At 55.0% G+C, this 24,320-nt stretch overlaps 1 long non-coding RNA gene and 10 other non-coding genes across 18 annotated transcripts in view; all 11 read right to left on the minus strand.

The window, feature by feature from the left end:
• The window catches only part of LOC132420777 (uncharacterized), a 76,353-nt gene that overhangs the window by 34,927 nt on the left and 17,106 nt on the right, over positions 1-24,320 (minus strand). For 7 of the 8 annotated variants that reach the window (XR_009518428.1, XR_009518432.1, XR_009518434.1 and 4 more), the window contains exons 8-13: positions 23,605-23,758; positions 21,048-21,191; positions 15,988-18,698; positions 13,485-13,638; positions 10,929-11,072; positions 8,426-8,579 (exon numbers count right to left, since the gene is read on the minus strand). This is a non-coding gene — a long non-coding RNA (uncharacterized lncRNA). The remainder of the gene's footprint in view (positions 1-8,425; positions 8,580-10,928; positions 11,073-13,484; positions 13,639-15,987; positions 18,699-21,047; positions 21,192-23,604; positions 23,759-24,320) is intronic. The other variant, XR_009518433.1, reaches the window with a different exon arrangement.
• Positions 178-269, minus strand: LOC132421313 (small nucleolar RNA SNORD116). The gene has a single exon (XR_009518586.1). It is a non-coding gene; the product is annotated as a small nucleolar RNA SNORD116 (small nucleolar RNA).
• LOC132421351 (small nucleolar RNA SNORD116) lies at positions 3,055-3,146 on the minus strand. The gene has a single exon (XR_009518620.1). It is a non-coding gene; the product is annotated as a small nucleolar RNA SNORD116 (small nucleolar RNA).
• LOC132421331 (small nucleolar RNA SNORD116) lies at positions 5,584-5,675 on the minus strand. Its single transcript, XR_009518603.1, has one exon. It is a non-coding gene; the product is annotated as a small nucleolar RNA SNORD116 (small nucleolar RNA).
• LOC132421299 (small nucleolar RNA SNORD116) lies at positions 8,094-8,185 on the minus strand. Its single transcript, XR_009518573.1, has one exon. It is a non-coding gene; the product is annotated as a small nucleolar RNA SNORD116 (small nucleolar RNA).
• On the minus strand, positions 10,595-10,686 carry LOC132421317 (small nucleolar RNA SNORD116). The gene has a single exon (XR_009518590.1). It is a non-coding gene; the product is annotated as a small nucleolar RNA SNORD116 (small nucleolar RNA).
• On the minus strand, positions 13,153-13,244 carry LOC132421300 (small nucleolar RNA SNORD116). The gene has a single exon (XR_009518574.1). It is a non-coding gene; the product is annotated as a small nucleolar RNA SNORD116 (small nucleolar RNA).
• On the minus strand, positions 15,654-15,745 carry LOC132421318 (small nucleolar RNA SNORD116). Its single transcript, XR_009518592.1, has one exon. It is a non-coding gene; the product is annotated as a small nucleolar RNA SNORD116 (small nucleolar RNA).
• On the minus strand, positions 18,213-18,304 carry LOC132421301 (small nucleolar RNA SNORD116). The gene has a single exon (XR_009518575.1). It is a non-coding gene; the product is annotated as a small nucleolar RNA SNORD116 (small nucleolar RNA).
• Positions 20,714-20,805, minus strand: LOC132421319 (small nucleolar RNA SNORD116). The gene has a single exon (XR_009518593.1). It is a non-coding gene; the product is annotated as a small nucleolar RNA SNORD116 (small nucleolar RNA).
• Positions 23,273-23,364, minus strand: LOC132421302 (small nucleolar RNA SNORD116). Its single transcript, XR_009518576.1, has one exon. It is a non-coding gene; the product is annotated as a small nucleolar RNA SNORD116 (small nucleolar RNA).

Here is a 24,320-nt window from a genome sequence, read left to right on the forward strand (position 1 = left end):
AGACGGCATGCTATCCCTAGCCTTCCCACTTGGATGCGCATCCCAGGCTCCTTTCCCAATTGCTCTTCTCCCCACAAGAAGACCACCACCCTCAAATTGAACAACGAGGCTATGGACACCCATGTCAGCAAATGCAATGTGAACCTCTCCCTACTTTCCTTTTGGGAGCCACGTGCTGGACCTCAGTTCCAATGAGGAGACGGTAGGGATTTCTCACTCATTTTGTTCAGATTTCCAAGGAATGCATCTGTGGGAGTGATCAGCGATCCAGGCACATGCTCAAACGCTGAACATGCAAAGTTGTAGCCTCCACCATGGGACGGCCAGCGAGCTCAATCATGTCAGCATTCGGGAGTGGCCAGAGCAAAGCCATGGGGCAGGTAGTGCAACCAAGTCTCAGGGCATCGAAGCTGGTGTTCCCCAGGAAAAGACCAGAGGTGAGGGTGTAGTCCCAGTGCACAAGTTCCCCTGGCCAAACATCTAGGTTTCAGCAAAGAAGTGCTGCTTACCGCCACAAGGGTTAAACCAGGATCCTTACGGACTGCACGCTAACACCCCTCCAAGACTCCTACACCACACCTTGCCTTTCTGCATCGTCCTCACTTCGCCGGGTATCACGGATTATATGGAGGGCTCCAGGCTGCTGCTGGCATTCGTTCCCTGGCAGTCCACCTGGCTCGGGGTGAGAGAACACACGTATGCTTGAGGATGGTGCACAGGCACACCAAGGGAAAGGGCGATACCACCTAGGGATGTGCATTCTATCTCGCCTAAACATTTCATTTGCTGCCCATCTTGTCTGTGTATCAGCAGCCAAATGTGAATGCATCGGGATGTGGACGCCTGCAGAGCATGCAGACATCAGGACAAAGAGCGCCACTGTCCAACAACCCCCTGCTCTCAGGCCCTGCAATTCCTCTCCTGAGCTCTCCTCTCTCCGACACAGGAAAAGGATGTCATCCTGAACATCAGAGACACCCTCAGGGGAACTGGGCTCCCTCAGCCTAAGAGCCACTGCCCTCTAGGGAAACACACCTGCTCTAGGAACATACACTTCCACACAACTGACTCGCCATCAAGTGGAAACAGGGTCCCTGTGATCTTCCACAAGGGAATGGCCATGACCGAAAGTGATGACCTCCATCAAAAGGGGTTCCTCAGGCCTCAGGACAAAGGGCACTGAGGCACCGCTGGACTGAACAAGGGTGAACAGCAGCAGGCATGCTTCCTGGTCTCCAGCCAAGCCAGAGGACCTTCACTTGGACCACACAGAGAGCAAATGGCATCAGAGCCAATTTGATGCCCAAAGGTGCAGCAAAAGACCTTTGCAGCACCTGGGTAACTTGCCATGGCGCCTTGTACTTTCACAATTTGGGCCCGTCAGTGCCATGTCCTCAGAGATACCATGAGACCAGGTCCTCCAGAACCAACGTGTCACCAAGAGTCGTACAACAAGAGAACTCAGCCAACATCCTGGACCCTTGAACAGCCATGACTTCTCTGACCTGAGGCCAGGCATGCCGGAGACCACAGGTTCACCGCACCAGTGGGTGGCAGGATAAAATGATCCCTGCACTCCACATCCTCTCCTGCCCTTAAACCTGTAGCCTTTCCTTGGCAGCCGACTCCTTTGTTTCTGCATGGTTGTGCTCAATGACCTCCGGGAAGAGCTCCAATCCTCAGGGAACGCTATGTGGGCCGGGTATAGAAACGATGCTGGGCTGTCCTGAGGAACACCTTCATATCTTCAACACAGGGGGAACGTGGCCAGACAGGGACAAAACACACCACGGCCTCCAAATTGGCCCCCATGAGAAGACACAATACTGTGCCGGGAAGGCAACCATTCGCTGGCACAGTGACCTGCCATGAAGCAAATCAACAAAGGAAAGGAAAAGGGTGGGGTGGTCCACGAACATGCACCCTTAATCCTTTTCTACACATGCCTCCAAATGTGCTGGAAGGCATCCCAAAGGAGTTCCAGGAACCCTATGGCCACCATCAATCTATCTACCACCAGTAAAACTTGCAGGCTTAGCCAGCCTTCGCACGTGTGTTTCCTGCTCACCTTGCCTTTCTCTCTCTGCCAGCATCGAAATATCTCACCGCAAGGTTCCAGAACCACCCCTCACCAGAGAAGCTTGATTTTCCTGGTAATTACCTAAGGCATTTTCCAGCCCCTCCACACGTAACACACAAGAGGGACACAACTTGAGGAGGAGCTATCAGCTTGGCCCAAGTCCGGGACAGTGGCCCATTTTTTTTAAAAATTATTTATTTATTTATTTTGGCTGCATTGGGTCTTTGTTCTGTGTGAGGGCTTTCTATAGTTGTGGCAAGTGGGGGCTACTCTTCACTGTGGTAAGCAGACTTGTCATTACAGCGGCTTCTCTTGTTGTGGAGCATGGGCTCTAGGCGCATGGCTTCAGTAGTTGTAGCATGTGGTCTCAGTAGTTGTGGCTCGCGGGCTCTAGAGCGTAGGCTCAGTAGTTGTGATGCATGACTTAGTTGCTCTGAAGCATGTGGGATCTTCCCGGACAAGGGATCGAACCGGTATACCCTGCATTGGCCAGCAGATTCTTAACCCCTGCACCACCAGGGAAGCCCAACAGGGGCCCGTTTACTATCCCCGATCAGCAGGAGAAACCGAAACTGCATCCCATCTACCAAGGAGCCTGGCGTAGGCCAGGACTCCTGCTCTGACCCTGAGCGCAGAGACTTCTGCTTCCTTGAGGGCACAAGGCAATGACCAGGGGGTGCGAGAGGCCTGTAGAACTCAATGGCAGGCCATAGTACCGCCAATGGCTCATGCTTCCTCTCCCACCAGAAGGCTGAACTGTGGCAGGGAACAGCAGTCCTGGCTAGACTCAGGTGCTCAGAGATGGCATGTTGTCCCTAGCCTTCCCACGTGGAAGGGAATCCCAGGCTCCTTCCCAATGGCTCTTTCCCCACATGAAGCCTGCCACCCTCAAACTGAACAAAGTTGCTGCAGCTGCCCACGGTAGCAAATGTAACATGAACCTCTCCTTATTTTTCCTTTGGGAGCCATGTGCTGGACTTCAGTTTCAATGAGGAGACTGTAGGGATTGCCCACTCATTTTGTTCAGATTTCCAAGGAATGAATTTATGGGAGTGATCATCGATCGAAGCACCTGCTCAAAGCCTGGACATGCAAAGTCGCAGCCTCCACCACCGGCGGCCAGCGAGCTCAATCATGTCCACAGTCAGGAGTAGACAGAGCCGAGCCACGGAGCAGGAAGTGCAGCCACATCGCAGGACATTGGAGCTCGGTGCCATGGGAAAAGCCCAGAAGGTGAGAGTGTAGTCCCAGTGCACAAGTCCCCATGGCGAAACATCTAGGTTTCGGCAAAGAAGTTCCACTTACTGCCACAAGGTTTCCACCAGGAAGCTCAAGGACTTCACGCCAACACCCCTCTGACACTCCTTCACCTTGCCTTGCCTCGCCTTGCCACACTGTCCTCACTTCACTGGGTATCATGGACTATCCAGAAGGCCCCACGCTGCTGCCGCCATTCATTAACTGGCACTCCATCTGGCTCGGGGTGAGAGAACACACGCACGGTTGAGGATGGTGCATGGGTGCACAGAGGGACAGAGCATACCACCCAGTGATGTGTGCTCTATCTTGCCTCAACATTTCATTTGCTGCCCAGCTGGTCTGTGTGCCCACAGCCAAACATGAATGCATCATGAGGCAGACGGCTTCAGAGCACGTGGCCATCAGCAAAAAGAGCACCGCTGGTACCCCCTGGTACAGGCCCTGCAATTCCCCTCCTGAGCGACCTCCCCGCAGACACAGCATAAGGATGTCATCCTGAACTGCTGAGACACCCTCAGGGGAACTGGGGCCCCACCAACTTACAGTCACTGCCAACCAGGGGAACACACCTGCTCTTGGCACATACGCTTCCTCACATTGCACTCCCCTTCAAGGGGAAACGTGGTCGCTGCAATCTTCCACAAGGGAAGGGCCCTTGGCCGAATTCGATGACCTCCATTAAAAGTGGCTCGAAGGGACCTGTGACAAAGGGCACCTGAGGAACCCCTGGACTGACCAAGGGAGACTCACCAGCAGGCATGCTTCCTGGTCTCCAGCCAAGCCAGAGGCCCTTCCCTTGTACCACACGCAAAGCTAATGGCACCGGAGCAATTCCAATGCCCAAAGTTGAGGGTCAAACCCTTGCAGCAACTGGGTAACTGACCGCAGCACCATGCACTTTCGGACTCTAGGCCCATCAGTGACCTTGGAATAAGCGTGAGACCCTGGACCTCCAGAACCAATGTGTCACCCACAGTTGCACAACGAGAGAACCCAGCCATGAGCCAGGACCCTTGAAACGACATGACTTCTCTGGCCTGAGGCCAGGCACGCTGGAGACCATAGGGTTGCCGCACCAGCAAGTGGCAGGACAAACTAACACCTGCACCACACATCCTCTCCTGCCCTTAAACCTGTAGCCTTTCCTTGGCCACCGACTCCCTTGTTTTGTGCATGGTTGCACCAAATGACCTCCAGGAAGAGCTCCAAACCTCAGAGAACACTATGTGGACTGGGCATAGAAATGATGCTGGGCTCTCCTGAGGAACACCTTCATATCTTCAACACATGGGGGAACATGGAAAGACACGGACAAAACACCCCACGGCCTCCAAATCGGCCCCCATGAGAAGACACAATACTGTGCCGCGAAGGCAACCATTCACTGGACCAGTGACCTGCCATGAAGCAAATCAACAAAGGAGAGGAAAAGGGGGGGATTGTCCATGAACATGTACCCGTAATCCTTTCCTACACGTGTCTGCAAATATGCCTGAAGGCATCCCAAGGAGTTCTGGGAACCTAAAGGCCACCATCAATCTATCCACCTATGAGTAAACCTGTGGGTTTAGCCAACACTCTCACGTGTATTTCCCACTCGCCTTGCCTTTCTCTCTCCACCAGGATCCAAATGCCTCACAGCAAGGTGCCAGACCACCCCTCACCAAAGAAGCTTGATTTCCCAGGGAATTGCCTAAGGCATTTTCCAGCCCCTCTACACACAACACACAAGTGGGACACAACCCGAGGAGGAGCCAAGGGCTTGGCCAGACTCTGGGGAACAGTGGCCCATTTGATTTCTCCCCATCATCAGAAGAAACCTAAACTGCATCCTGTCTCCAAAGCAGAACATGACACAGAAACCAGGCCTAGGACAGGACTCCTGCTCTGACCCTGATTGCAGAGACTTGTGTTTCCTTGAGGGCATGAGGCAATGACCAGAGGGCAGGGGAGGCCTATAGAACTCAATGGCAGGCCAGAGATCCACCAATGGCTCACACTTCCACACCCACCTGCATGCTGAACCGCAGAAGGGGACAGGAGACCTGGCTAGACTCAGGGGTCCAGAGTCATCAAGCCGTCCCCAGCATTCCCATGTGGATGGACATCCCTTGTTCATTTCCAAATGGCTCTTTCCTCATGAGGAGGCCACCACCCTCAATGTGAACAACGTGGTTGCAGATGCCCAAGGTCGCAAATGCAGTGTGAACCTCTCTGTAATTTTCTTTTGGGAGCCACGTGCTGGACCTCAGTTCCAATGAGGAGACAGTAGAGATTGCTCACTCATTTTGTTCAGATTTCCAGGGAATGCATTTATGGGAGTCATCATTGATCCAAGCACCTGCTCAAAGGCTGGATGTGCAAAGTTGCAGCCTCCACCGTGGGAGGGCCAGTGAGCTCAATCATGTCAGCAGTCAGGAGTGGCTAGAGCCGAGCCATGGGGAAGGAAGTGCACCCAAGTGTCGGGGCATTGGAGCTTGGGTACCCCTGGAAAAGCCAAGAAGGTGAGGGTGTAGTCTTGGTGCACAAGTACCTGTGGCCAAAAATCTACATTTCTGCAAAGTTCTGCTTACTGCCACAAGGTTTCCATAAGGAACCTCAAGGACTTCACGCCAACAGCCCTCCAAGACTCCTTCACCTTGCATCACCTTGCCGCACTGTCCTCACTTCACTGGGTATCACGGACTATACGGAGGGTGCCATGCTGCAGCTGGCATTCATTCCCTGGCACTCCACCTGGCTTGAGGTAAAAGAACACATGCACTTTTGAGGATGGTGCACGGGTGCACAGAGGGAAAGGGCGATACCACCCAGTGATGTGCACTCTTTCTCACCTCAACATTAAATTTGCTGCCCATCTTGCCTGTGTGTCTGCAGCCAATCGTGAATGCATCGTGGTGCAGACACCTTCAGAATGTGCGGCCATTAGCACAATGAGTGCTGCCATCCATTAACCCCCAGTACGGCACTGCAATTCCCCTCGTGAGTGACCTCCACACTGACACAGCAAAAGGATGTCATCCTGAACGCCCCAGAAAACCTCAGGGGAAATGGGATCCCTCAGCCTAAGAGCCACTGCCCTCCAAGAGAACAAACCCACTCTTGGCATATAGGTTTTCACTTAATGGACTCGCCCTCAATGGGAAATGTCGGCCCTGAGATATTCCATAAGGGAACGGCCTTGAGCCTAATGTGATGACCTCCATTAAAAGCGGCTCATAGTGACCCATGACAAAGGGCACCTAAGGAACCCCTGGACTGACCAAGGGGGACTCAAGAGCAAGCATAGTTCCAGCCCTCCTGACAAGCCAGAGGAGCTTCCCTTGGACAACAGGCAAAGCTAATGGCATAGGAGCCATTCAGAGGCCCAAATTACCAGGGCAAACCCTTGTTGCTGTGGTGCCTTGCACTTTCACACTATGGACCCGTCAGTGAAAACACCTTGGAGAAGATGTGAGACCCAGGTCCTCCAGAAGCAATAGGTCACACACAGGTGTGAAATGAGAGAACCAGCCAACAGCCTGGACACTTGAACCTGCATAACTGGTCTGGCGTGAGGCCAGCCACACTGGAGAAAAAAGGCTCGCAGCACAAGCGGGCGGCTGGACAAAATGACACCGACACCACACACCATTTCCTGCCCTTAAAACTGTAGACTTTCCTTGGCAGCCGACTCCCTTGTTTCCACATGGTTGCGCCCACTAACCTCCGGGAAGAGCTAAATACCTAAAGGAATGCTATGTGGTCTGAGTATAGGAATGATGCTGGGCTGACCTAAGAAACACCTTCACACCTTCAACACAGGGGGAACGTGGACAGACAGGGACAAACACCCCACGACCTCCAAATCAGCCCCCATGAGAAGACACCATACTGTGCCACAAAGGCAACCATTCACTAGCATAGGGACCCGCCATGAAGTAAATCGACCAAGGAGGGGAAAAAGGCGGGACAGTTCACAGAAGTTCTCCCGTGTTCCCTCTCTACACGTGCCTCCAAATGCTCCTGAGGGGATATCAAAAGTGTTCCTGGAAGCCTATGGCCTCTGTCAATCTGTCCACCCACAAGTAGACATGTGGGCTTAGCCAGCCATTTCATGTGTCTTTATAGGTAGCCTTGCCCTTCCCTCTCCACTGGGATCCCAACGTGTCATGGAAAGATGCCAGAGCCACCCCTCACCAAAGAAGCTTGCTGTGACTTATCTTGACTAAGGCATTTTCTAGCCTGTTCACACAGCACACACAAGCCGGAAACAACCCGAGGAGGAGCCATCAGCTTGGCCAACCGCCCGGGGACAATGGCCCATTGGATTTCTCCCCTCATCATGAGAAACCTAAACTGCATCTGGTCTCCCAAGCAGAACATGACAAAGAGCCAGCCCTAGGCCAGGAATCCTGCTCTGACCCTGAGCATAGACTTCTCTTTCCGTGAGGGCACAAGGCAACGAGTAGCCGGTGGCGGCGGCCTGTAGAACTCAAATGCAGTCGATAGGACCACCAATGGTTCACGCTTCCTTCCTAGCCGCGTGCTCGTCCGTGGCAGGGGACAGAAGTCCTGGCTCGACCAAGGAACCCAGAGACGGCACGCTGTCCCTAGCCTTCCCACCTGGATTGGCATCCCAGGCTCCTTTCCCAATGGCTCTTCTCCCCATGAGACGGCCACAACCCTCCACTCGAACAACGTGGCTGTACACACACACGGCAGCAAACGCAACCTCAACCTCTCCCTACTTTCCTTTTGGGAGCCACGTGCTGGACCTCAGTTCCGATGAGGAGACGGTAGGGTTTTCTCACTCATTTTGTTCAGATTTCCAAGGAATGCATTTGTGGGGGTCATCATCGATCCAAGCACATGCTCAAACGCCGGACATGCAAAGTTGCAGATTCCACCAAGGGACGGCCAGTGAGCTGAATCATGTCAGCATACAGAAGCGGCCAGATCTGAGCCATGGGGCAGGAAATGCAGCCAGTTCTCAGGTCATCGAAGCTCACGTTCCCCAGGAAAAAGACAGAAGATGAGGCTGTAGCACCGGTTTTCAGTTCCCGGGGCCAAACCTCTAGGTTTTAGCAAAGAAGTGCCACTTACCGCAACAAGGTTTAAACCAGGATCCTCATGGAATGTGCGCCAACACCCCTGCGAGACTCCTCCTCCTCCCTTCACCAGGTATTATGGATTATACGGATGGCCCCAGGCTGCTCTGCTGCTGGGATTCCGGCCCTGGCAGTCCACCTGGCTCGGGCTGAGAGAACACACGCGTGCCTGAGGATGGTGCACGGGCGCACCGAGGGAAAGGGCGATACCATCTAGTGATGCGTGCTCTATATCCCCTCCACATTTCATTTGCTGCCCATCGTGCCTGGGTGTCCGCACGTAAATGTGAAAGCAATGTGGCGTAGACGCCTTCACAGCGTGCCGCCATCAGGACAAAGAGCCCCGCTGTCCAACAACACCCTGGCCTCGGGCCCTGCAATTCCTCTCCTGAGCACTCTCCCCTCCATCACAGCTAAAGGATGTCTTCCGGAAACCCTGAGACACGCTCAGGGCAACTGTGCCTCCTCAGACTAAGAGCCAGTGACCTTTGGGGAACACACCAACTCTAAGCACACATGGCTCCACACAGTGGACGCGCCCGGAAGATCAAGAGATCTTCCACAAGGGAAGGGCACACGGCCGAATATGACGGCCTCCACCAAAAGCGGCTCATAGGGACCCACGACAAAGGGCACGTGAGGAACACCTGGACTAATCAAGGCAGACTCACCAGCAGGCATACTTCCTGGCCTGCTGTTAGGACAGACGACCTACCCTTGTCGTACACACAAAGGTAATGGCATGGGAACCATTACGATGCCCAACGTGGCGGGGCAAACTGTTGCAGCAATTGGGTCTCTTGCAGTGCTGCCTGGCACTTTCACACTCTGGGTCCGTCAGCGACGTGACCTCGGTGAAACCGTGAGGCCCAGGTCCTCTAGAAGCAACGTGTTACCTACAGCCGCGCAACAAGAGAACCCGGCCAACAGCCTAGACACCTGAACCGGTATGACTTCTCTGGACTGTGGCCAGGCACGCCGTACACCACAGTCTCAAAGCACCAGCGGGTGGCAGGAGAAAAGATCCCCGCACCACACATCCTCTCGGGCCCGGAAACCTGTAGCCTTTCCTTGGCAGCCGACTCCCTTTCCGCGTGGTTTTGCCCAATGACCTCCGGGAAGGTCTGCAATCCTCAGGGACTGCTAGGTGGGCTGGGTGTAGTACCGATGCAGGGCTGTACTGAGGAACACCTTCACATCTTCAACACAGGGAGAACGTGGACAGACAGGGACAAAACACCCCACGGCCTCCAAATCAGCCCCCATGAGAAGACACCATACTGTGCCACGAAGGCAACCATTCCCTGGCACAGGGACCCGCCATGAAGTAAACTGACCAAGGAGGGGAAACAAGCGAGACACGCCACAGATGTGCTCCCGTGTTCCCTCTCTACACTTGCCTCCAAATGTCCCTGAGGGAATACCAAAAGTGTTCCCGGAAGCCTATGACCACCATCGATCTATCCACCCACCAGTAAACCTGTGGGATTAGCCAGCCATCTCTCGTGTCTTCTTCATTCGCCTTGCCCTCCTCTCTCCACCGGGATCCCAACGTGTCAGGGAAAGATGCCAGAGCCACCCCTCACCAAAGAAGCTTGCTGTGACTTATCTTCACTAAGGCATTTTCTAGCCCTTTCACACAGCACACACAAGCCAGACACAACCCGAGGAGGAGCCCTTAGCTTGGCCAACCTCCCGGTGGCAATGGCCCATTGGATTTCTCCCCTTATCAGGAGAAACCTAAACTGCATCTGGTCTCCCAAGCAGAACATGGCAAAGAAGCCTGCCCTAGGCCAGGAATCCTGCTCTGACCCTGAGCCTACAGACTTCCGTTTCTTTGCGGGCACAAGGCAACGAGTAGCCGGTGGCGGAGGCCTGTAGAACTCAAGGGCAGGCGACCGGACCACCAAGGGCTCACGCTTCCTCTCCTACCCGAATGCTGAACCGTGGCAGGGGACAGCAGTCCCGGCTAGACCAAGGAACCCACAGACGGCACGCTCTCCCTAGCCTTCCCTCCTGGATTGGCATCCCAGGCTCCTTTCCCAATGCCTCTACTCCCCATCAGACGGCCACAAGCCTCAACTTAAACAGCGTGGCTGTGGACACCCACGGGAGCAAATGCAACGCGAACCTCTCCCTACTTTCCTTTTGGGAGCCACGTGTTGGACCTCAGTTCCAAGGAGGAGACGGCAGGGATTTCTCACTCATTTTGTTCAGATTTCCAAGGAATGCATTTGTGGAAGTCATCGTCGAGCCAAGCACATGCTCAAACGCTGGACATGCAAACTTGCAGATTCCACCACGGTACGGACAGCGAGCTGAATCACGTCAGCATACGGCAGTGAACAAAGCAAAGCCATTGGGGAAGGAAATGCAGCCAGTTCTCAGGGCATCGAAGCTCGGGTTCCCATGGAAAAGGCCAGAAGGTGAGGGTGTAGCCCCGTTGCACACGTTCCCTTGGTCAAACCTCTAGGTTTTAGGAAAGAGGTGCTACTTACCGCAACAAGGGTTAAACCAGGATCCTCATGGAATGCGGGCCAACACCCCTGTGAGACTCCTCCTCCTCACTTCACCTGGTGTCAGGGATTATACAGATGGTCCCAGGTTGATCTGCTGCTGGAATTCCTTTCCTGGCATTCCACCTGGCTCGGGGTGAGAGAACACATGCGTTCTTTAGGAGGGTGCACGGGTGCACCGAGCGAAAGGGCGATGTCCCTCAGTGATGCGTGCTCTGTCTCCCCTCGACATGTAATTTGCTGCAGATCTTGCCTGTGGGTCCGCAGGGAAACGTGAAAGCAACATAGAGCTGACGCCTTCAGAGGGTGCGGCCATCAGGACATAGAGCACCGCTGTCCAAAATCCCCCTAGTCTCGGGCACTGCAATTCCACTCCTGAGTGCTCTCCCATCCACCACAGCAGAAGGATGTCTTCCTAAACCCCTGAGACACCCTCTGGGCAACTGTGGCCCCTCAGACTAAGAGCCGGTGCCATCTAGGGGAACACGCCCGCCCTTGGCACATATTCTTCCACACAAGTGCCACGCTCTTACGGGGAAGAGATCTTCCACAAGGGAAGGGGCCTTGGCCGAATATGACGGCCTTCATCAAAAGCAGCTCGAAGGGAACCGTGACAAAGGGCACGTGAGGAACACCTGGACTGATCAAGGGAGACTCACCAGTAGGCACACTTCCTGAGCTGCTGCCAAGACAGATGACCTACCCTTGGTTCACACACAGAGGTAATGACATGGGAAACATTCTGAAGCCCAACGTGGTGGGGAAACCCTTGCAACCAAATGGCATGGGAGCCATTCCAATGCCCATTGTGGCGGAGAACACCATTGCACCAATGGGGTCAACTGCAGTGGTACCTGGCACATTCACACTCCGGGCCCGTCAGTGACGTGACCTCGGAGAAACAGTGAGGCCCGGGTCTTCTAGAAGCAATGTGTGACCCACAGCCATGCAATTAAGAGAACCCAGCCAACAGCCTAGACACCTGAACCGCTATGACTCGTCTGGCCTGTGGCCAGGCACACCGGATACCACAGTCTGGATGCACCAGCGCGTGGCAGTGAAAATGACCCCCGCACCACACACCCTCACCTGCCTTTAAATCTATAGCCTTTCCTTGGCAGCCGACTCCCTTTTTTCCGCATGGTTGTGCCCAGTGACCTCCGGGAGGAGCTGCAAACCTCAGGGAACGCTACGTGGGCCAGGTTTAGTAAAGATGTTGGGCTGGACTCAGGAACACCCTCACACCTTCAACACAGGGGGAACGTGGACAGACAGGGACAAAACACCCCACGACCTCCAAATCAGCCCCCATGAGAAGACACCATACTGTGCCACAAAGGCAACCATTCACTAGCATAGGGACCCGCCATGAAGTAAATCGACCAAGGAGGGGAGAAAGGCGGGACAGTCCACAGAAGTCCTCCCGTGTTCCCTCTCTACACGTGCCTCCAAATGCTCCTGAGGGGACATCAAAAGTGTTCCTGGAAGCCTATGGCCTCTGTCAATCTGTCCACCCACAAGTAGACATGTGGGCTTAGCCAGCCATTTCATGTGTCTTTATAGGTAGCCTTGCCCTTCCCTCTCCACCGGGATCCCAACGTGTCATGGAAAGATGCCAGAGCCACCCCTCACCAAAGAAGCTTGCTGTGACTTATCTTGACTAAGGCATTTTCTAGCCTGTTCACACAGCACACACAAGCCGGAAACAACCCGAGGAGGAGCCATCAGCTTGGCCAACCGCCCGGGGACAATGGCCCATTGGATTTCTCCCCTCATCATGAGAAACCTAAACTGCATCTGGTCTCCCAAGCAGAACATGACAAAGAGCCAGCCCTAGGCCAGGAATCCTGCTCTGACCCTGAGCATAGACTTCTCTTTCCGTGAGGGCACAAGGCAACGAGTAGCCGGTGGCGGCGGCCTGTAGAACTCAAATGCAGTCGATAGGACCACCAATGGTTCACGCTTCCTTCCTAGCCGCGTGCTCGTCCGTGGCAGGGGACAGAAGTCCTGGCTCGACCAAGGAACCCAGAGACGGCACGCTGTCCCTAGCCTTCCCACCTGGATTGGCATCCCAGGCTCCTTTCCCAATGGCTCTTCTCCCCATGAGACGGCCACAACCCTCCACTCGAACAACGTGGCTGTACACACACACGGCAGCAAACGCAACCTCAACCTCTCCCTACTTTCCTTTTGGGAGCCACGTGCTGGACCTCAGTTCCGATGAGGAGACGGTAGGGTTTTCTCACTCATTTTGTTCAGATTTCCAAGGAATGCATTTGTGGGGGTCATCATCGATCCAAGCACATGCTCAAACGCCGGACATGCAAAGTTGCAGATTCCACCAAGGGACGGCCAGTGAGCTGAATCATGTCAGCATACAGAAGCGGCCAGATCTGAGCCATGGGGCAGGAAATGCAGCCAGTTCTCAGGTCATCGAAGCTCACGTTCCCCAGGAAAAAGACAGAAGATGAGGCTGTAGCACCGGTTTTCAGTTCCCGGGGCCAAACCTCTAGGTTTTAGCAAAGAAGTGCCACTTACCGCAACAAGGTTTAAACCAGGATCCTCATGGAATGTGCGCCAACACCCCTGCGAGACTCCTCCTCCTCCCTTCACCAGGTATTATGGATTATACGGATGGCCCCAGGCTGCTCTGCTGCTGGGATTCCGGCCCTGGCAGTCCACCTGGCTCGGGCTGAGAGAACACACGCGTGCCTGAGGATGGTGCACGGGCGCACCGAGGGAAAGGGCGATACCATCTAGTGATGCGTGCTCTATATCCCCTCCACATTTCATTTGCTGCCCATCGTGCCTGGGTGTCCGCACGTAAATGTGAAAGCAATGTGGCGTAGACGCCTTCACAGCGTGCCGCCATCAGGACAAAGAGCCCCGCTGTCCAACAACACCCTGGCCTCGGGCCCTGCAATTCCTCTCCTGAGCACTCTCCCCTCCATCACAGCTAAAGGATGTCTTCCGGAAACCCTGAGACACGCTCAGGGCAACTGTGCCTCCTCAGACTAAGAGCCAGTGACCTTTGGGGAACACACCAACTCTAAGCACACATGGCTCCACACAGTGGACGCGCCCGGAAGATCAAGAGATCTTCCACAAGGGAAGGGCACACGGCCGAATATGACGGCCTCCACCAAAAGCGGCTCATAGGGACCCACGACAAAGGGCACGTGAGGAACACCTGGACTAATCAAGGCAGACTCACCAGCAGGCATACTTCCTGGCCTGCTGTTAGGACAGACGACCTACCCTTGTCGTACACACAAAGGTAATGGCATGGGAACCATTACGATGCCCAACGTGGCGGGGCAAACTGTTGCAGCAATTGGGTCTCTTGCAGTGCTGCCTGGCACTTTCACACTCTGGGTCCGTCAGTGACGTGACCTCGGTGAAACCGTGAGGCCCAGGTCCTCTAGAAGCAACGTGTTACCTACAGCCGCGCAACAAGAGAACCCGGCCAACAGCCTAGACACCTGAACCGGTATGACTTCTCTGGACTGTGGCCAGGCACGCCGTACACCACAGTCTCAAAGCACCAGCGGGTGGCAGGAGAAAAGATCCCCGCACCACACATCCTCTCGGGCCCGGAAACCTGTAGCCTTTCCTTGGCAGCCGACTCCCTTTCCGCGTGGTTTTGCCCAATGACCTCCGGGAAGGTCTGCAATCCTCAGGGACTGCTAGGTGGGCTGGGTGTAGTACCGATGCAGGGCTGTACTGAGGAACACCTTCACATCTTCAACACAGGGAGAACGTGGACAGACAGGGACAAAACACCCCACGGCCTCCAAATCAGCCCCCATGAGAAGACACCATACTGTGCCACGAAGGCAACCATTCCCTGGCACAGGGACCCGCCATGAAGTAAACTGACCAAGGAGGGGAAACAAGCGAGACACGCCACAGATGTGCTCCCGTGTTCCCTCTCTACACTTGCCTCCAAATGTCCCTGAGGGAATACCAAAAGTGTTCCCGGAAGCCTATGACCACCATCGATCTATCCACCCACCAGTAAACCTGTGGGATTAGCCAGCCATCTCTCGTGTCTTCTTCATTCGCCTTGCCCTCCTCTCTCCACCGGGATCCCAACGTGTCAGGGAAAGATGCCAGAGCCACCCCTCACCAAAGAAGCTTGCTGTGACTTATCTTCACTAAGGCATTTTCTAGCCCTTTCACACAGCACACACAAGCCAGACACAACCCGAGGAGGAGCCCTTAGCTTGGCCAACCTCCCGGTGGCAATGGCCCATTGGATTTCTCCCCTTATCAGGAGAAACCTAAACTGCATCTGGTCTCCCAAGCAGAACATGGCAAAGAAGCCTGCCCTAGGCCAGGAATCCTGCTCTGACCCTGAGCCTACAGACTTCCGTTTCTTTGCGGGCACAAGGCAACGAGTAGCCGGTGGCGGAGGCCTGTAGAACTCAAGGGCAGGCGACCGGACCACCAAGGGCTCACGCTTCCTCTCCTACCCGAATGCTGAACCGTGGCAGGGGACAGCAGTCCCGGCTAGACCAAGGAACCCACAGACGGCACGCTCTCCCTAGCCTTCCCTCCTGGATTGGCATCCCAGGCTCCTTTCCCAATGCCTCTACTCCCCATCAGACGGCCACAAGCCTCAACTTAAACAGCGTGGCTGTGGACACCCACGGGAGCAAATGCAACGCGAACCTCTCCCTACTTTCCTTTTGGGAGCCACGTGTTGGACCTCAGTTCCAAGGAGGAGACGGCAGGGATTTCTCACTCATTTTGTTCAGATTTCCAAGGAATGCATTTGTGGAAGTCATCGTCGAGCCAAGCACATGCTCAAACGCTGGACATGCAAACTTGCAGATTCCACCACGGTACGGACAGCGAGCTGAATCACGTCAGCATACGGCAGTGAACAAAGCAAAGCCATTGGGGAAGGAAATGCAGCCAGTTCTCAGGGCATCGAAGCTCGGGTTCCCATGGAAAAGGCCAGAAGGTGAGGGTGTAGCCCCGTTGCACACGTTCCCTTGGTCAAACCTCTAGGTTTTAGGAAAGAGGTGCTACTTACCGCAACAAGGGTTAAACCAGGATCCTCATGGAATGCGGGCCAACACCCCTGTGAGACTCCTCCTCCTCACTTCACCTGGTGTCAGGGATTATACAGATGGTCCCAGGTTGATCTGCTGCTGGAATTCCTTTCCTGGCATTCCACCTGGCTCGGGGTGAGAGAACACATGCGTTCTTTAGGAGGGTGCACGGGTGCACCGAGCGAAAGGGCGATGTCCCTCAGTGATGCGTGCTCTGTCTCCCCTCGACATGTAATTTGCTGCAGATCTTGCCTGTGGGTCCGCAGGGAAACGTGAAAGCAACATAGAGCTGACGCCTTCAGAGGGTGCGGCCATCAGGACATAGAGCACCGCTGTCCAAAATCCCCCTAGTCTCGGGCACTGCAATTCCACTCCTGAGTGCTCTCCCATCCACCACAGCAGAAGGATGTCTTCCTAAACCCCTGAGACACCCTCTGGGCAACTGTGGCCCCTCAGACTAAGAGCCGGTGCCATCTAGGGGAACACGCCCGCCCTTGGCACATATTCTTCCACACAAGTGCCACGCTCTTACGGGGAAGAGATCTTCCACAAGGGAAGGGGCCTTGGCCGAATATGACGGCCTTCATCAAAAGCAGCTCGAAGGGAACCGTGACAAAGGGCACGTGAGGAACACCTGGACTGATCAAGGGAGACTCACCAGTAGGCACACTTCCTGAGCTGCTGCCAAGACAGATGACCTACCCTTGGTTCACACACAGAGGTAATGACATGGGAAACATTCTGAAGCCCAACGTGGTGGGGAAACCCTTGCAACCAAATGGCATGGGAGCCATTCCAATGCCCATTGTGGCGGAGAACACCATTGCACCAATGGGGTCAACTGCAGTGGTACCTGGCACATTCACACTCCGGGCCCGTCAGTGACGTGACCTCGGAGAAACAGTGAGGCCCGGGTCTTCTAGAAGCAATGTGTGACCCACAGCCATGCAATTAAGAGAACCCAGCCAACAGCCTAGACACCTGAACCGCTATGACTCGTCTGGCCTGTGGCCAGGCACACCGGATACCACAGTCTGGATGCACCAGCGCGTGGCAGTGAAAATGACCCCCGCACCACACACCCTCACCTGCCTTTAAATCTATAGCCTTTCCTTGGCAGCCGACTCCCTTTTTTCCGCATGGTTGTGCCCAGTGACCTCCGGGAGGAGCTGCAAACCTCAGGGAACGCTACGTGGGCCAGGTTTAGTAAAGATGTTGGGCTGGACTCAGGAACACCCTCACACCTTCAACACAGGGGGAACGTGGACAGACAGGGACAAAACACCCCACGACCTCCAAATCAGCCCCCATGAGAAGACACCATACTGTGCCACAAAGGCAACCATTCACTAGCATAGGGACCCGCCATGAAGTAAATCGACCAAGGAGGGGAGAAAGGCGGGACAGTCCACAGAAGTCCTCCCGTGTTCCCTCTCTACACGTGCCTCCAAATGCTCCTGAGGGGACATCAAAAGTGTTCCTGGAAGCCTATGGCCTCTGTCAATCTGTCCACCCACAAGTAGACATGTGGGCTTAGCCAGCCATTTCATGTGTCTTTATAGGTAGCCTTGCCCTTCCCTCTCCACCGGGATCCCAACGTGTCATGGAAAGATGCCAGAGCCACCCCTCACCAAAGAAGCTTGCTGTGACTTATCTTGACTAAGGCATTTTCTAGCCTGTTCACACAGCACACACAAGCCGGAAACAACCCGAGGAGGAGCCATCAGCTTGGCCAACCGCCCGGGGACAATGGCCCATTGGATTTCTCCCCTCATCATGAGAAACCTAAACTGCATCTGGTCTCCCAAGCAGAACATGACAAAGAGCCAGCCCTAGGCCAGGAATCCTGCTCTGACCCTGAGCATAGACTTCTCTTTCCGTGAGGGCACAAGGCAACGAGTAGCCGGTGGCGGCGGCCTGTAGAACTCAAATGCAGTCGATAGGACCACCAACGGTTCACGCTTCCTTTCCTAGCCGCGTGCTCGTCCGTGGCAGGGGACAGAAGTCCTGGCTCGACCAAGGAACCCAGAGACGGCACGCTGTCCCTAGCCTTCCCACCTGGATTGGCATCCCAGGCTCCTTTCCCAATGGCTCTTCTCCCCATGAGACGGCCACAACCCTCCACTCGAACAACGTGGCTGTACACACACACGGCAGCAAACGCAACCTCAACCTCTCCCTACTTTCCTTTTGGGAGCCACGTGCTGGACCTCAGTTCCGATGAGGAGACGGTAGGGTTTTCTCACTCATTTTGTTCAGATTTCCAAGGAATGCATTTGTGGGGGTCATCATCGATCCAAGCACATGCTCAAACGCCGGACATGCAAAGTTGCAGATTCCACCAAGGGACGGCCAGTGAGCTGAATCATGTCAGCATACAGAAGCGGCCAGATCTGAGCCATGGGGCAGGAAATGCAGCCAGTTCTCAGGTCATCGAAGCTCACGTTCCCCAGGAAAAAGACAGAAGATGAGGCTGTAGCACCGGTTTTCAGTTCCCGTGGCCAAACCTCTAGGTTTTAGCAAAGAAGTGCCACTTACCGCAACAAGGTTTAAACCAGGATCCTCATGGAATGTGCGCCAACACCCCTGCGAGACTCCTCCTCCTCCCTTCACCAGGTATTATGGATTATACGGATGGCCCCAGGCTGCTCTGCTGCTGGGATTCCGGCCCTGGCAGTCCACCTGGCTCGGGCTGAGAGAACACACGCGTGCCTGAGGATGGTGCACGGGCGCACCGAGGGAAAGGGCGATACCATCTAGTGATGCGTGCTCTATATCCCCTCCACATTTCATTTGCTGCCCATCGTGCCTGGGTGTCCGCACGTAAATGTGAAAGCAATGTGGCGTAGACGCCTTCACAGCGTGCCGCCATCAGGACAAAGAGCCCCGCTGTCCAACAACACCCTGGCCTCGGGCCCTGCAATTCCTCTCCTGAGCACTCTCCCCTCCATCACAGCTAAAGGATGTCTTCCGGAAACCCTGAGACACGCTCAGGGCAACTGTGCCTCCTCAGACTAAGAGCCAGTGACCTTTGGGGAACACACCAACTCTAAGCACACATGGCTCCACACAGTGGACGCGCCCGGAAGATCAAGAGATCTTCCACAAGGGAAGGGCACACGGCCGAATATGACGGCCTCCACCAAAAGCGGCTCATAGGGACCCACGACAAAGGGCACGTGAGGAACACCTGGACTAATCAAGGCAGACTCACCAGCAGGCATACTTCCTGGCCTGCTGTTAGGACAGACGACCTACCCTTGTCGTACACACAAAGGTAATGGCATGGGAACCATTACGATGCCCAACGTGGCGGGGCAAACTGTTGCAGCAATTGGGTCTCTTGCAGTGCTGCCTGGCACTTTCACACTCTGGGTCCGTCAGCGACGTGACCTCGGTGAAACCGTGAGGCCCAGGTCCTCTAGAAGCAACGTGTTACCTACAGCCGCGCAACAAGAGAACCCGGCCAACAGCCTAGACACCTGAACCGGTATGACTTCTCTGGACTGTGGCCAGGCACGCCGTACACCACAGTCTCAAAGCACCAGCGGGTGGCAGGAGAAAAGATCCCCGCACCACACATCCTCTCGGGCCCGGAAACCTGTAGCCTTTCCTTGGCAGCCGACTCCCTTTCCGCGTGGTTTTGCCCAATGACCTCCGGGAAGGTCTGCAATCCTCAGGGACTGCTAGGTGGGCTGGGTGTAGTACCGATGCAGGGCTGTACTGAGGAACACCTTCACATCTTCAACACAGGGAGAACGTGGACAGACAGGGACAAAACACCCCACGGCCTCCAAATCAGCCCCCATGAGAAGACACCATACTGTGCCACGAAGGCAACCATTCCCTGGCACAGGGACCCGCCATGAAGTAAACTGACCAAGGAGGGGAAACAAGCGAGACACGCCACAGATGTGCTCCCGTGTTCCCTCTCTACACTTGCCTCCAAATGTCCCTGAGGGAATACCAAAAGTGTTCCCGGAAGCCTATGACCACCATCGATCTATCCACCCACCAGTAAACCTGTGGGATTAGCCAGCCATCTCTCGTGTCTTCTTCATTCGCCTTGCCCTCCTCTCTCCACCGGGATCCCAACGTGTCAGGGAAAGATGCCAGAGCCACCCCTCACCAAAGAAGCTTGCTGTGACTTATCTTCACTAAGGCATTTTCTAGCCCTTTCACACAGCACACACAAGCCAGACACAACCCGAGGAGGAGCCCTTAGCTTGGCCAACCTCCCGGTGGCAATGGCCCATTGGATTTCTCCCCTTATCAGGAGAAACCTAAGCTGCATCTGGTCTCCCAAGCAGAACATGGCAAAGAAGCCTGCCCTAGGCCAGGAATCCTGCTCTGACCCTGAGCCTACAGACTTCCGTTTCTTTGCGGGCACAAGGCAACGAGTAGCCGGTGGCGGAGGCCTGTAGAACTCAAGGGCAGGCGACCGGACCACCAAGGGCTCACGCTTCCTCTCCTACCCGAATGCTGAACCGTGGCAGGGGACAGCAGTCCCGGCTAGACCAAGGAACCCACAGACGGCACGCTCTCCCTAGCCTTCCCTCCTGGATTGGCATCCCAGGCTCCTTTCCCAATGCCTCTTCTCCCCATCAGACGGCCACAAGCCTCAACTTAAACAGCGTGGCTGTGGACACCCACGGGAGCAAATGCAACGCGAACCTCTCCCTACTTTCCTTTTGGGAGCCACGTGTTGGACCTCAGTTCCAAGGAGGAGACGGCAGGGATTTCTCACTCATTTTGTTCAGATTTCCAAGGAATGCATTTGTGGAAGTCATCGTCGAGCCAAGCACATGCTCAAACGCTGGACATGCAAACTTGCAGATTCCACCACGGTACGGACAGCGAGCTGAATCACGTCAGCATACGGCAGTGAACAAAGCAAAGCCATTGGGGAAGGAAATGCAGCCAGTTCTCAGGGCATCGAAGCTCGGGTTCCCATGGAAAAGGCCAGAAGGTGAGGGTGTAGCCCCGTTGCACACGTTCCCTTGGTCAAACCTCTAGGTTTTAGGAAAGAGGTGCTACTTACCGCAACAAGGGTTAAACCAGGATCCTCATGGAATGCGGGCCAACACCCCTGTGAGACTCCTCCTCCTCACTTCACCGGGTGTCAGGGATTATACAGATGGTCCCAGGTTGATCTGCTGCTGGAATTCCTTTCCTGGCATTCCACCTGGCTCGGGGTGAGAGAACACATGCGTTCTTTAGGAGGGTGCACGGGTGCACCGAGCGAAAGGGCGATGTCCCTCAGTGATGCGTGCTCTGTCTCCCCTCGACATGTAATTTGCTGCAGATCTTGCCTGTGGGTCCGCAGGGAAACGTGAAAGCAACATAGAGCTGACGCCTTCAGAGGGTGCGGCCATCAGGACATAGAGCACCGCTGTCCAAAATCCCCCTGGTCTCGGGCACTGCAATTCCACTCCTGAGTGCTCTCCCATCCACCACAGCAGAAGGATGTCTTCCTAAACCCCTGAGACACCCTCTGGGCAACTGTGGCCCCTCAGATTAAGAGCCGGTGCCATCTAGGGGAACACGCCCGCCCTTGGCACATATTCTTCCACACAAGTGCCACGCTCTTACGGGGAATAGATCTTCCACAAGGGAAGGGGCCTTGGCCGAATATGATGGCCTTCATCAAAAGCAGCTCGAAGGGAACCGTGACAAAGGGCACGTGAGGAACACCTGGACTGATCAAGGGAGACTCACCAGTAGGCACACTTCCTGAGCTGCTGCCAAGACAGATGACCTACCCTTGGTTCACACACAGAGGTAATGACATGGGAAACATTCTGAAGCCCAACGTGGTGGGGAAACCCTTGCAACCAAATGGCATGGGAGCCATTCCAATGCCCATTGTGGCGGAGAACACCATTGCACCAATGGGGTCAACTGCAGTGGTACCTGGCACATTCACACTCCGGGCCCGTCAGTGACGTGACCTCGGAGAAACAGTGAGGCCCGGGTCTTCTAGAAGCAATGTGTGACCCACAGCCATGCAATTAAGAGAACCCAGCCAACAGCCTAGACACCTGAACCGCTATGACTCGTCTGGCCTGTGGCCAGGCACACCGGATACCACAGTCTGGATGCACCAGCGCGTGGCAGTGAAAATGACCCCCGCACCACACACCCTCACCTGCCTTTAAATCTATAGCCTTTCCTTGGCAGCCGACTCCCTTTTTTCCGCATGGTTGTGCCCAGTGACCTCCGGGAGGAGCTGCAAACCTCAGGGAACGCTACGTGGGCCAGGTTTAGTAAAGATGTTGGGCTGGACTCAGGAACACCCTCACACCTTCAACACAGGGGGAACGTGGACAGACAGGGACAAAACACCCCACGACCTCCAAATCAGCCCCCATGAGAAGACACCATACTGTGCCACAAAGGCAACCATTCACTAGCATAGGGACCCGCCATGAAGTAAATCGACCAAGGAGGGGAGAAAGGCGGGACAGTCCACAGAAGTCCTCCCGTGTTCCCTCTCTACACGTGCCTCCAAATGCTCCTGAGGGGACATCAAAAGTGTTCCTGGAAGCCTATGGCCTCTGTCAATCTGTCCACCCACAAGTAGACATGTGGGCTTAGCCAGCCATTTCATGTGTCTTTATAGGTAGCCTTGCCCTTCCCTCTCCACCGGGATCCCAACGTGTCATGGAAAGATGCCAGAGCCACCCCTCACCAAAGAAGCTTGCTGTGACTTATCTTGACTAAGGCATTTTCTAGCCTGTTCACACAGCACACACAAGCCGGAAACAACCCGAGGAGGAGCCATCAGCTTGGCCAACCGCCCGGGGACAATGGCCCATTGGATTTCTCCCCTCATCATGAGAAACCTAAACTGCATCTGGTCTCCCAAGCAGAACATGACAAAGAGCCAGCCCTAGGCCAGGAATCCTGCTCTGACCCTGAGCATAGACTTCTCTTTCCGTGAGGGCACAAGGCAACGAGTAGCCGGTGGCGGCGGCCTGTAGAACTCAAATGCAGTCGATAGGACCACCAACGGTTCACGCTTCCTTTCCTAGCCGCGTGCTCGTCCGTGGCAGGGGACAGAAGTCCTGGCTCGACCAAGGAACCCAGAGACGGCACGCTGTCCCTAGCCTTCCCACCTGGATTGGCATCCCAGGCTCCTTTCCCAATGGCTCTTCTCCCCATGAGACGGCCACAACCCTCCACTCGAACAACGTGGCTGTACACACACACGGCAGCAAACGCAACCTCAACCTCTCCCTACTTTCCTTTTGGGAGCCACGTGCTGGACCTCAGTTCCGATGAGGAGACGGTAGGGTTTTCTCACTCATTTTGTTCAGATTTCCAAGGAATGCATTTGTGGGGGTCATCATCGATCCAAGCACATGCTCAAACGCCGGACATGCAAAGTTGCAGATTCCACCAAGGGACGGCCAGTGAGCTGAATCATGTCAGCATACAGAAGCGGCCAGATCTGAGCCATGGGGCAGGAAATGCAGCCAGTTCTCAGGTCATCGAAGCTCACGTTCCCCAGGAAAAAGACAGAAGATGAGGCTGTAGCACCGGTTTTCAGTTCCCGTGGCCAAACCTCTAGGTTTTAGCAAAGAAGTGCCACTTACCGCAACAAGGTTTAAACCAGGATCCTCATGGAATGTGCGCCAACACCCCTGCGAGACTCCTCCTCCTCCCTTCACCAGGTATTATGGATTATACGGATGGCCCCAGGCTGCTCTGCTGCTGGGATTCCGGCCCTGGCAGTCCACCTGGCTCGGGCTGAGAGAACACACGCGTGCCTGAGGATGGTGCACGGGCGCACCGAGGGAAAGGGCGATACCATCTAGTGATGCGTGCTCTATATCCCCTCCACATTTCATTTGCTGCCCATCGTGCCTGGGTGTCCGCACGTAAATGTGAAAGCAATGTGGCGTAGACGCCTTCACAGCGTGCCGCCATCAGGACAAAGAGCCCCGCTGTCCAACAACACCCTGGCCTCGGGCCCTGCAATTCCTCTCCTGAGCACTCTCCCCTCCATCACAGCTAAAGGATGTCTTCCGGAAACCCTGAGACACGCTCAGGGCAACTGTGCCTCCTCAGACTAAGAGCCAGTGACCTTTGGGGAACACACCAACTCTAAGCACACATGGCTCCACACAGTGGACGCGCCCGGAAGATCAAGAGATCTTCCACAAGGGAAGGGCACACGGCCGAATATGACGGCCTCCACCAAAAGCGGCTCATAGGGACCCACGACAAAGGGCACGTGAGGAACACCTGGACTAATCAAGGCAGACTCACCAGCAGGCATACTTCCTGGCCTGCTGTTAGGACAGACGAC

Source organism: Delphinus delphis, chromosome 2, assembly GCF_949987515.2.
Source record: "Delphinus delphis chromosome 2, mDelDel1.2, whole genome shotgun sequence".
Taxonomy (NCBI): domain Eukaryota; kingdom Metazoa; phylum Chordata; class Mammalia; order Artiodactyla; family Delphinidae; genus Delphinus; species Delphinus delphis.